Here is a 12,360-nt window from a genome sequence, read left to right as displayed (position 1 = left end):
CAGTTAGTATCGGGTCAGACCTAGATCTGTTTCATTCTGGGTCAGAACCAGATCTAGTATTTAACTGGATCAGACCCGAATCCAGTAAGGGTTCAAGCACTATTTGGCCTAAACCGGATCAGGGACTGATTCAACCCCTTTTCAGGACCAGTTCAGAGCTATTTTTGACGGGTTTCTTCCAGTTTTTCACCTGTTTTGAGATGCTAAGACCCTATTTTCATAAATATAAGAAAATACAGGAATTTTGGCATATAGTTATAGGGTTTTTATAAACTTTTTTTCATATTTGACACCAGTTCATAAGGTTCAGAAATGGTTCAGACCCTTAGATGACCAGTTCGGAGCTGTTTCAGACCAATTCAAAGTGCTTTTAGATCGGTTCCTGCTTGAGGACTCAGAGTTTTACCCATTTAAGCTTGGCTTTTGTTATTATTCATGCATTTTATTTGTAATTATGCATGCATAAATATGTGTATAGTATTGACATCAAGGATAACGAGATGACTTAGTAAATTCATGTCACCAAAGTGATTGAATACACGTATATTATCAAAATTTTGTACTATCATATGGATTTAGCCAATATTACTATTATACTTAGATTCATGAAATGATAAACAACTCAAAGGTAGTTTCATCGTGTTTAGAATTTAGGTAGGGTAAAATGAGGCAAATGTGTCGAGATACATTGCACATGTGTATCCAAAGGTACCATGTGTTGATGGTCTAGCTTCACATGAGCCTCAGTTTTATCAACTCTGGTCGATAGGCGTAGTGATTACGCGTATCAGAGCTCTTACCAAAGTAGGACTCCGATGACCCCCTACACTCGCCTGAAAATAAGCAAATTCAGGGCCTTTTATTTATTGTTTTTCTATTAAGATTGTCTCATATATGCTTTCTTTTGATACATATTTTTTGTCATGCAGTTTCTAGTTTTGTGATTTTAGATGGCTTAAGTTCTATACCTTTTCTTGATGGATCTAACTTTAGTGATTCAAAAAAACCGTTCTTTTTCCATTAGAGTATATAGATTTAGATCTAGCCCTAAGGATAGATGAACCCGCTGTCTTGACTGATCAAAGTACTACTGATCAAAAGATTGCTTTTGAGAAGTGGGAGAGCTTAAATAAGCTTAGCCTATTGCTTTTGCAATCTAAAGTGGCTAAGAATATTAATAGTGTTATCCCACAATGCAGGATAGTGAGAGAATTCCTGAGTGCCATTAGGCACAATTTATGAGTTAAAAAAAGGTCAGAGCCAGTACCTTAATGTCAAAGCTTATAACTATGAAATATTCTGGAGGGGGCAATATTCGCCAGCACATTTTGGAAATGAGGAACATAGTGTCTCAGCTGAATGACATGAAGCTGGCCATTTCTGATTCTTTCCTAGTGCATTTGATTCTAGCATCCTTACCTTTGGAGTATGAGCCTTTCAAAATCTCTTACAACACAAACAATAATGAATGAACATTCAATAAACTTATGTCCAAGTGTGTTGAAGAGGAAGATATATTGAAAGGAGAAAAGATGCAAAGTGCACATATGACTTCTCATGGCTCTAAGGTAGGACCAAAGAAGAATATATTTAAGAAAAATGCTAGGAAGAAGTTAGCAGAGGATAAGACATCCCAAGGCAAGCAATCTAACTCTACTCCCATAAAGTGCTTCTTTTCCAAGAAGAAGGGACACAGGAAGACAAATTGCATAAAGTACAAAAAGTGGTTGAAAAAGAAAGGTAATTTATCATTTGTTTCTCATGAATGTAATTTATTAAATTTTTTTAAAAATAGCTGGTGGATTGACTCTGATGCTACTATTCATATTTTCAACTGTTTATAGCCGTTCATGAATAGAAGAAAATCAACAATGCATGAGAAGGACATCTATTCAGGGAACAAGATGCATTCACATGTGAAGGGTGTTGGGACATGCAAGATCACTTTAGATACATGCATAGATTTGGATCTTCATGATGTCTTTTATGTTCTATCATATAGTAGAAACTTAATTTCAATTTCAAGTTTGGATAAATTTGGATATTGCTTTAAATTTGAAAATTCTAAGTTATTCATATACAGAAATTCTATTGAAATTGGTTTTGCATCAGTTTATGATGGTTTGTATAAATTGAATATGAAGATCCAAACTCAGGAGTCATTGACTTATGAATACACATTGGTTGGAAATAAACGTAGCATGATTAACGATAAATCCTACATGCTTTGGCATCGAAGGTTGGGCCATATCTCTGAAAAGAGAATAAAGAGACTCATAAATGAAGGGATCTTGAAATCTCTAGATTTTATCGATAACGACCCATGTGTTGATTGCATAAAGGCTAAGCAAACAAACACATATAAAGAATGTGTCAAACGTAGTAGTGAGATATTGGAGATAGTCTATACGGATGTATGTGGACTGTTTACCCCCTGTTACACAGGCGAGAAATATTTTGTCACCTTTATTGATGACTATTCATGGTATATGTATCTCTACTTGATGTTCGAAAAATCTGGTGTTTTTCAGATGTTTAAAGAATTTAAGAAAGAACTAGAGAAATAAACCGATAAAGTTATTAAGATAGTTAGGTCTGATAAAGGTGATGAATATTATGGTAGGTTTACTGAGATGGGGCAAAGAGAAGGACCATTAACGCGATTTTTAAAAGCGGAAGACATTGTGCCTCAGTATACCATGCTTGGTAGTGCCTACCAGAATGATGTAGCTGAAAGAAGAAATTGTATGATTAAAGAAATGGTTAGGGTCATGTTGAATTATTCAACACTTCCCATGAAGTTGTGGGGTGAAGCCTTAAGGACTGCTATGTATATTTTGAATAAGGTTTCTACGAAATCTGTGCCTAAAATTTCCTACGAGTTGTGGACAGGTAGGAAACCATCACTGTCTTATATGCACATATGAGGATGTTCTGCAGAGGCTAAGCTGTATAACCCCCACATTAAAGCCTTTGATCTAAGAACAACTAGTGAATATTTCATTGATTATCTAGAGAGATCAAAAGGATACAAGTTTTATTGCCCATCTCATTCACCACAGATTGTTGAAACGAATAAGGCAAAATTCCTTGAAGATGGTTCAGTTGGATTAAGTGTACTTCAAAACCTTGGTTTTGAGGAAATACAGGATCCAGTTTCATTACCTGTTAAGAAAAACACCGAAAAATACCACATTATTATCCTTAATGATGATGTGGTTGATCATCCAGTTGTTGATGCACAAATCCAAAGTGAACCTATTGTGGACAATGCAGAAGAACATGAACAGGATGAACAAGTTCAATCTGAGCCTGAAGAACGACCTGTTTGGAGATCCACAAGAGTTAAAAAATTTTCTATACATCTTGATTATGTGGTGTACCTTCAGGAGCCTGATGATTTTATAGATATAGATGATGACCGGTTGACTTTTATGGAAGCTATTGAAAGCAAACAATCTTTGCACTGAATAAAAGCCATGAAAGAAGAGTTGAACTCTATGGCTAAGAATCAAGTGTGAGATCTTGTTGAGTCACCTAAGGGAGTAAAACTCATAGGGTGTAAATGGGTCTTTAAGATCAAAAGAGACTTCAAAGGTGTCATAAAGAGACACAAGACAAGATTGGTTGTTAAAGGTTTCACTCAGATAGAGATCATTGACTATAATGAGACATTTTCTCCTGTCTCAACTAAGGAGTCAATGAGGATAATTTTGGCCCTCGTAGCTCTTTATGACTTAGAGCTACATCAGATGGATGTGAAAACAATGTTTCTCAACAGGAATCTGAATGAAGAGGTATACATAGAACAACTTCTTGGTTTCTCTATAGATGATCGTTTGGTTTGCAAGCTTAACAAATCAATATATTGACTTAAACATACCTCCTGACAATAGTATATCAAATTTTTCCAAGTCATTGTGACTTTCAAGTTTACAAAAAACATTATTGATCAATGTATATACCTTAAGGAAAGTGGGAGTATGTTCATTATATTGATATTATATGTGGATGACATTTTGCTTGCAACCAACAATATAAAGTTGCTTTTAGAGACAAAACAGTTTCTTGCATCACATTTTGATATGAAAGATATGAGTGAGGCTGCTTATGTTCTTGGCATTGAGATTCGACGAGATAAAGCAAAAGGTTTTCTAGGTCTCTCCTAAAAATCCTACATAAATAAGGTATTAAAGCGATATGGGATGAAGAATTATTCTCTTGGTATATCACCTATATCAAAAGGTGACAAATTAAGCCTAAAGGATTATCCACAGAACAAAGTTAACAAAACACAGATGAGTGCTTATCCATATGCATCAGTTGTTGGCAGCTTGCAATATGCGTAAACTTGTTCACGTCCAGATATTTCCTTCGTAGTAGGGATGCTTGGTAGATTTCAGGCTAAACCAGGCATATCCCATTGGAAGACTGCTAAGAAAGTCTTGCGATATTTGCAAGGGACAAATAACTATATGTTGACATATCATAAAGTTGATCACCTCGAGGTCACTGGCTACTCAAATGCAGACTTAGGAGGATGCCTTGCTAGTAGAAAATCTACTACTGGGTATGTCTTCTTACTAGCTGGGGGCGCAATCTCTTGGAGGAGTGAAAAGCAGACGATCACTGTTGCTCACACCATGAAGGCAAAATTCATAGCATTGTACGAGACTACTTCACATGCCATATGGTTGAAGAACTTCATATCACAATTAAAAGTAGTTGATTCCATCGAGAAGCCACTGAAGGTCTACTGTGATAATGAAGCTGCGGTGTCCTTTTTGAATAACAATAAAAGTACTACGTCATGTAAGTATATGGAATTAAAATACTTTGTTGTTAAAGAAAGGACAAAGAATCATCTAGTGCATATTGTCAATATTGGTACAAAAGAGATGATTGTTGATCCTCTTACTAAAGGGCTAGCACCGAGATTATATTCCAAACATGTATTAAAGATGGACTTATTAAACTCTTTTTGACATATGCATATGAATAAAGTGATCACATACAATTTATTGATTCTCATTATGGTTGTTGTTAATCTCATAAGGATTAGAGATTTAACTAAGGATCTGTAGAATAGATTTTTAAAGGCCAATATATTCATCAAATCATTCTCATAAAGTTTTCTGGTTTATCGTCGAAACAAGTGGGAGAATGTTGAGATAAGCCACGATATGTGGTAGTTACCCACAATAAGGTAACTTTCTCCTTATAGTGTCCCTTCCGATAAACATAAGAAAATTCAAAGAGGAAGCAATTATGTAACTGTTTCCTTTGCTACAGCTACAAAAGGGTATCCATGAGCGACCCTGCATAAGCGAGCATACATAGAAAAACACAAAAGAGGGTTAAAATAACATACCTTTTCTAAGCTTTTTCGACTAAGGAGAGAAAGAGGGATCCTGCTCACCGACTGTTGAAAGAGCCTGTGCTCATCGGAGGGCTGCAGTCCGGCTGAGGAGTGAAGTTCATCCCGATCTAGCCATCAGCGCCTACCGCCAGCCACCGATTCAGGTTCACCGATGGTGGCATCAGACACACTTCACCTTCCATCTATTTTGTTGTGCACAGGTCCCTGGAGGATCCCCACATAGCATACTTTTTTTGTAGTGATATCGCTCGGCTAAGCACAAGTTGAGTTGAAGTATTAAAGATTTAAATCCTTTTTTAGTAATATACAAAACAAGAGGGGTAGGGCCTCAAACCCATAACCAATGTATCAGCAACACACAAGGAAAACTACACCAAAGACATTTTTTTTGTGTTAAACGTTTAAACAATACCTTTTAAATGAAATGAAATTTTATTAGAACAAAATGATCAAAGCATGGGGAATACATAGTTTTAGAGATGAGCAATTAATGATCCCATATTTATAAGGGAACATAGGTGAAAAAACCTAGAATTTCTTAAAGGCTTACAAAAAAGTTTTTTTATTTGAGAGATCACATTTAGCATATCAACTTCCTGTTCTTCTAGGCCTACACTCTCTTTGAACATCTACATAATCTAAACAATATTTACACATTTTAAATGAGTCTTAACGAGCTTACAATGGTGTTTGAGCTCGCCTAGCATATGTTTAAGCATGAGCTTGGCTCTTTTTTCTTTCTTTTTAAATGAATGAGCTCAAGCTAGGTTTTAACCAAGCAAAGCTAGACACCCTGCTCATTGTGCAACCCTAGTGTTACACCAAAAAGTCTTAGCGAACTCTGAGGCATTAATTAGCTTAACAAGTTTCTTATCACAAACTCAGCCACATAATTAAGGAAAGAGGTGGCATGGCATGAGAAATTAAAGAAAGGACAAGGCTGGAAGGTTATGAGGACTGACCATTAGGATTGAAAGTTCTTCAACATTATTTGAATGCTCTCATCTAACACCATACCCTTGTTTTTTTTTGGGATGATGAGAAACTTGCCTAGGGACAATGTCGCTTAATAGACCCCTTTCCTAGATAGTAAACACTGGATAAGTACTAAAAGTTTGCAAAACACACTCATCGAAAAAGCCACCAGTATGATCCCAAGGAGAATTGATCCTGAGTAAAATAGGGTTTCACCATTTTACCAATCACTACCTTAACCACTGGGCGACCTGAGGAAGTTGATGCTTAGAACGCGTTTGATATGCAGGACAAACACCGTGCGGGAAGGACACGCAGCGTTTGTCCCAGGCGGGCCAGATGCGACAGACACATTCCTTCAAATACCACTATGCAACGCAACTTGAGTTGTCTAGGTGTATCAAACACAGGACACAACACAGGCAGGGACTGATCGGTCCCCATCTAGGTGCGTCCCGCGTATCAAACACACCCTTAGATTTCAGCTCGTTCAAGTGTAACTGTGATTGGCACCAAATGGCATTGCAACTGAAAATTATTCAAGTTCAATGACATTGGCGGTGCATACATGTGGCACTTATCACCTACCTAGTTTGAATATAGGCTGTTTATTGGAAGTTTTCCATTGACATAGAGTCTAATCTCTTCTACTTGAATGAGTGTTCTTGGGCTCACAATACTCTCTATCCTAGTTGCTTCAAGTTTGGTGGATTCTATGGTCTTGTTTCCATCTTCTATAGAATATGCTTTAGACAAATGCAACACAAGGTGTGTGAGAAGAGAAAATCAGAGAAACTCGATGGACAAAGCAAAAAATCATTGATGGTATTGAGCCTTCACAAGGGATTTTACAGTTTTTACAAACAACATAAAAGAAACAATATGCCTTATCATCGGTTACATGTATGCCCTATCGTAGGTTTTGGATAATGATATGCCTTATCGTCTTATCAGATAACCTTATTGTTGGTTACAACGGATTACAATGGATATGCGTTATTAGTGTGCCTCAACTGGTTATATATAAGCTAATCGATGAAGAGCTCCCCAGATCATGGATGTCACAAATTTTCTGTTTTTAGCTTGTTCTAACTACTGGCAATGCACATTCCTGGTTAGAAAATCATAATGGTGTGTATATCTTCATAGGTTGAAATTTGTTAAACCAGCGACTCTTAAGAGTCACCAAGCTGAAGGGATATCACGAGCTTGAAACTCAAGGGTGTTTGTCTATTACTGCAAGGCCAAAACAAGTGTGCTTTTTGGTGGGAAAGGGAGACTTAGGGTTTTTACTGTCAAAATTAGTAATTTGTAATATCCAAATCCAAATCCAAATCCAAAAGTGAAGGGAAGAGGTATCTTAGATTTTCAAAGAGACACCTTGCTTGATGAAAGGATGCAACTTTATGTCTCTTTAAAATTTACTAGAAGGTATTTGGTTTCTTTTGAAAATGTGCAACTTTTGAAAGGATATAATATGTTTCTTTTTGAGCTATATATAAAGCCCTCATCCTTCTTGTGTTGGACATGCAATCTCATCTCATTTGCTCAATAAAATATTATTTTTTAAGTGCATTTGTGTGAAAAAAACTTTTAAGTTCCTCTTCTTTTCAACCTTATTTTTTGTGGCCATAGCCATATTTCATTGCATCAATTAGGATATTCAAAACTCAACAAGTGGTATCAGACCCAGATTGAAGGAGACCACACTTACATCAAAATTATGTCACAAAACTTGAACTCTGTCGCCAATCTCTTTCAACTCCAAGTGCCCGTGTTTGATGGTGAAGGCTATGATTTTTGGAGTTTTAAAATGAAGATTCTATTCATCTCACAAGAGCTTTAGGAGATTGTCCATGATGGTTACGAAGAACCAATTGATGATGTAATTCTTGCATCATGGACCGCTCCAAAATAAAAAGAATTTAAGGATAACAAGAAGAAGGATGAAAAAACACTTCTATATATCTAACTTAGGGTAAGCAATGCTATCTTTTCCTGAATCATGAATGCAACTTCATCCAAAGAAGCCTGAGATATTTTAAAGAATGAATTCTAAGACTCGAAGAAGATTATCTCCATCAAGCTTCAAGCATTGTTGAGAGATTTTGATACATTGTCTATGAAAGACAATGAATCTATTCAAAAGTTTTTTACTAGAGTTGTTGGGATTATCAATCAAATAAAGAGCTATGGCGATAAAATTAAGGAGAAAAAATAGTTAATTTTTTTAAGAAGTTTGCTGCTGAAGTATGATTATGTTGTAGCAGCTATAAAAAAGTTAAAAGATCTATCAACTCTATCATTACAAGAAATGATGGGATCCCTCGAGGCACATGAGAAGCATATTGCAAGAACTAGATCTTAAATGATTAAGCATGCACTCCAAACAAAGCTCAATATAGATGAAGAAAAAGAAGGCTTCAAAAGAAGACCTCAATTTTCAAAAGAAAGAAATCAAAAGTTTTCAAAGGTCGCAACAAAGGAATAAATTATTCTAGTCAACCAAAACAATTTAAGCAATCACAAAAATACTACCATGTCTGCAAAAAATTTGGGCATAAGTCTATAGAATGTCAATTCAAATGTATAAGATGCCGAATATCAAATCGCTTTCAAAAGGATTGTTGGTTTCAAGAAAAGCATGAAGACAATTTCTCAAAAAATGAAGATGAGAAAGATCAAATTGTCTTCTCTTACATGAACGTTGAGCAAGAACCAAGTGATATATGGTATGTAGATAGTGGTTGTAGCAACCACATAACTGGAAATAAAAAGTGTTTCATCAAACTTGATAAAACTATCACTTCCAAAGTAAGAATGAAAGATGAAAAATCTCAAAATGTTGAAGGCAAAGGAGTCATGGCAATCAAAACCAAATCAGATCAGACCAAACTCATTCATGATGTTTTTTATGTACCTAGTTTAGCACATAACTTGTTAAGTGTTGGTCAACCGATGAAAAAGAGGTACTTAGTAAACTTCAATAATGACCAATATACTATTATTGACAAAAATAGTTAGCAAACAATAGCCAAAGTGAAGATGACTATAAATAAGGTCTTTCTCTTGACCATGAGTTCATGTGAAGGACAAATACTAAAGGTTGAAAGTTAATATGTATCAAATCTTTGGCATTTAAGATTTGGATATTTAAATTATCAAAAATTGAAATTGTTGAAGCAAAAAAATATGGTAATTGGGCTTTCTTATAACGATGGAGAAAATAAAATATGTGAAGGTTGTATATATGGCAAATTTCATAGACTTCCTTTCCCAAATTCATCTTGGAAGGTGAAGCATCCGATTGAATTGGTTCAAGCAGACATTTGTGGACCGATGCAGACAAAATCTTACAATGGAATAAAGTATTTTTTACTTTTTATTGACAACTTCAACAGAATGATGTGGATATACTTTCTCCAACAAAAGTCAGAAGTATTCTTCATTTTCAAAGAATTTAAAGCCTATGCAGAAAAGGAGAGCGAATTCAAATTGAAAAGATTAAGGACTGATCGCGAAGGAGAATTTACATCTAATGAATTTTAGAGTTATTGCAAAATTCAAGGCATCAAAAGGCAACTAAGTGCAACAAAAATGTCACAACAAAATGGTGTTGTAGAGCATCGAAACCACACTATTGTTGAAATGGCAAGGAGCATGTTAAAAGGAAAGAATCTTCCAAACAGTTTTTGGGCCGAAGCCATGAACACAACAATGTATATTTTGAATAGAGTTTTCACCAAGTCTATTCACAACAAAACTTCATATGAGGTATGATACAAACACAAACCAAAAGTAAGTCATTTTAAAGTTTTTGGTTGTGTTGCTTATAGCAAAATTCTTTTTCAAAATAGAGAAAAATTTGATAAGAAGGGAGAAAAGTTCATATTTGTTGGTTATAGTGATACTTCAAAAGCCTATTGCCTCGTTAACCCAAATACAAAGGAGTCGGTTATCTTAAAAGATGTAATTTTTGATAAAAAAAAGTGAATAGGACTAGAGAACACGCTCAGTAGAAGTACCTCAAAGAAAGACAAATTTGACTATGCCAAACACTTGTACAAGCAAAGACCATATGGACTCAATGAACTCAAGTGATTCAAAATCACATACTCCTCATAGAAAGGTGAGATCTCTTGCAGGTATATATGCTTCGTGTCATATACCATTGTTTTCATTTGAGCCTTAAAATTATGAAGAAGACATCAAAGATGATATTTGGAAAACTGCCATGAATGAAGAAATTTCTGCAATTTAGAAAAACAATACATGAAAATTGGTAGATAGGCCAAAAGAAAAAGATATAGTTAGTCTAAAATGGATTTTTAAAACCAAATTCAATGAAGAAGGCTCAATTCAAAAGCACAAAGCCGACTTATAGCAAAAAGTTATTCCCAAAAATTTGTAGTAGACTTTAATGAAATTTTGCTCTAGTTGTGAGAATGAAGACAATTCGAGTTGTGCTAGCCATCTCCACCGAGTTGAAAGTTTTGGTATATCCGTTGGATATAAAATTTCTCTTTTTTAATGGAAAACTCAAAGAAGAGGTTTATGTCGAGCAATCTCTTGGATTTAAAAAGGAAGGACATGAAGAAAATGTTTATAAGTTAAAGAAAGCTTTATATGGCTTAAAGCAAGTATCGTGAGCTTAAAATATGAAAATAGACCAATATTTTCAAAAGCAAGAATTTTAAAGAAGCCCAAGCGAACCATCTCTATATGTAAAGAGAGATGAAGAAGATTTTCTAGTTGTTTGTTTATATGTGGATGATTTGATCTATGTTGGATCAAATACAAAAATAGTCGTCAAGTTTAAAGAGGGCATGATAAAGGACTATGAGATGACAAATTTAGAAATTATGAAATATTTTCTTGGAATACAAGTCAAGCATAAGAATGATTTTTTTTTTATTTCTCAAGAAAAATATCTTGAAGAATTGCTGAAAAAAATTAACATGTTAAATTGTAAACCGATGAGTACTCTAATGAGTGTCAATGAGAAGCTGACAAAAAATGATGGTGCTAAAAAGGTGGATGCTCCTATGTATAGAAGCTTGGTCAAATCATTGATTTATCTTACTAACTCAAGACCCGACATTGTAAATGTTGTTAGTCTTGTATCCAGGTTTATGAGTGAACCAAACAAACTCTATATTACAGTAGCCATTTTTTTTGAAATATTTGCAATGTACAAAAATTTTTGGAATCAAATATGTTGCTGAAAACAACATTCAACTTGTGGGCTATGCGGATAGTGATTGGGCAAGGTCAATTGATGATTGAAAAAGTACTTCAGGATATGTCTTTTGCATGGAATCCAAAATCATATCTTGGTTATCAAAGAAGCAAAATACAATTGCATTGTCGACTATAAAGGCATAATACGTCGCAGCTACCACAATAGCAAGTAAAACATGTTAGCTTAAAAGAATTCTTTTAGATTTACAACAAAAGCTTGAAGGACTGACCATCATCAATTGTGACAAGTCTTCCATTGCGATGATGAAAAATTCAGTCTTCTATAGCCCCTCAAAACACATTGAGATTCATAATCATTTCATCAAAGAATTAGTTGAAAAAGAAGAAATCATGTTGGAATTCGTGCTAAGCAATAAGCAAGCTTTAGATGTGTTCACCAAGCCATTGCCCATAGATAAGTTCAAAAACTTCATATCCTCTTTAAGAATTACAAATTAAAGAGAGATATCAAAATTAGTAATTTGTAATATCCAAATCCAAAAGTGAGGGGAAGAGGTGTCTTAGATTTCCAAAGAGACACCTTGCTTAATGAAAGAATGCAACTTTATGTATCTTTGAAATTTACCAAAAAGTATTAGGTTTCTTTTGAAGAGGTGCAACCTTTTGAAGGGACATGATACATTTCTTTTTGGGCTCTATATAAAGCCTTCATCCTTCTTGTGTTGGACATGCAATCTCATTTCATTTGCTCAATAAAATAAAAATTTTTTTGAGTGCATTTGTGTGTAAGTGTGAGAAAAACT

This window comes from Nuphar pumila, chromosome 9 (assembly GCF_984573655.1).
Source record: "Nuphar pumila chromosome 9, dmNupPumi1.hap1.1, whole genome shotgun sequence".
NCBI classification, from domain to species: Eukaryota; Viridiplantae; Streptophyta; class Magnoliopsida; order Nymphaeales; family Nymphaeaceae; genus Nuphar; species Nuphar pumila.
Note: the sequence above shows the minus strand (reverse complement) of the source record.